The sequence below is a fragment of the Priapulus caudatus genome, unplaced genomic scaffold, assembly GCF_000485595.1.
Source record: "Priapulus caudatus unplaced genomic scaffold, Priapulus_caudatus-5.0.1 Scaffold823, whole genome shotgun sequence".
Taxonomy (NCBI): domain Eukaryota; kingdom Metazoa; phylum Priapulida; class Priapulimorpha; order Priapulimorphida; family Priapulidae; genus Priapulus; species Priapulus caudatus.
In genome coordinates, this window is record NW_014577884.1 from 74,558 (window position 1) to 76,220 (window position 1,663).

A 1,663-nucleotide genomic window follows, 5' to 3' on the forward strand; every position below is an offset into this window, starting at 1 on the left:
CTCTCTCTCTCTCTCTCTCTCTCTCTCTCTCTCTCTCTCTCTCTCTCTCTCGCCCCATCATAAACATTTATGGTTATGATGCCTACAACGATGATGAAAAATGGAACTTGCCACAATCGACAAATTTCCCCATGATGGTCACGTAATGTTGTCGTACACGATACGCCCCCCCCCCCGCCGCAGTAGCTACAACCACAGGCACTTGAAACGTCAAAACAAAATAAAATTTTTAAAAAAGATAAATAAACACGAAATGTATTTACTACCAAAGTCTGAATGTTTCTCTACTCTATTTCGCCTATAATCACCTGTAAATGCCGGTCAAATGCTCATCTGCAACACACAAGTACACCGCACGCCCGCCATGTGCACAAACAACATGAATAAGAGAGAACAATAATTATGAATAACATGAATTAACTCTCTTATTCATGTTGTTTGTGCACATGGCGGACGTGCGGTGTACTTGTGTGTTGCAGATGAGTGTCTATACGATAACACGTGTACTACAACGATAACACTGATTACACACGGCAGCAGTAGCAGGTGCTCGAAAGACGGTCGATGTTATCGTAAAAGATTGACACCTTTAAAGTCCGTTTACTTTTCCACTTTTCTGCCGGTCGAATTTTTTTTTCGAGCAGGTTTTTACAAGGAAGCTTGCATACGGCAGGAAAATATAGACATAAGTGCGCGTGCAGACGCACGCACGCACACACGCACGCACGCACGCACGCACGCACGCACGCACGCACACACACACACACATACGATACACGTAGTTTTACGGACAGCACGGTCTGCGATGTAATTTTGCCTGTCAGATACATACTGCCTCTTCGCTTACGCAGGACTTGCCGCCTACCACTTACATCTCATCGTTTTGCTGTACATTGCTATTAGTATTACACAAAACAGGAGTTGGAAACCGTACGGTAAACCACACAAGGCTCTGTGGCCGGACACGTGGCTAGATGGTTCCCCACTATTGATGGGGTTCCCCCCTAACAGCAGGGGTGAATATAGCTCTAGTACTATAGCCCGCGTACTGTACGCGGGCTATAGTAGGCCTACTAGAGCTAGGGTGAATACTGACAAATACGTCAGGGGTGAAGAATAATAACATTAGTCATACTATATGTACTATACTATATATACTGTATTACTATATATACTATATATATATACTATCAAGAGCGTATAAATAAGGTACCTTCTTTATCTGCTCTTGATACTATATAGTAGGCTAACATGCGATAGCAGTATCAGGCTTTCAGATTTGAAAAGTACAGGAGGACTACTAATGACGCCCCTAGAACACCATAGGGGGACTTTTCACGCTCCATAATCACACCCTTAAGAGGCATGATGGAGAGCTCCATTAAAAAATCACACCCTTAAGAGGCATGATGGAGAGCTCCACTAAAAATCACACCCTTAAAAGGTCTGCCATTGTTTTAAGATACGACGAAGGGTGTATGAAAGCTGCATTCTCATTGGCTACTGAAACAAGAGTTGGGCTAGAATAGATACTGTCAGTCAATAGAATAGAGCCTAGAATACAGTCAGGGCTCGCGATCCATTGCAACTCTATGGGCAGGGAAAACTAGCCTCAAGGCCACGCGTGACGCGGCAGCTTTTGATGCACACGATCGATCGATCG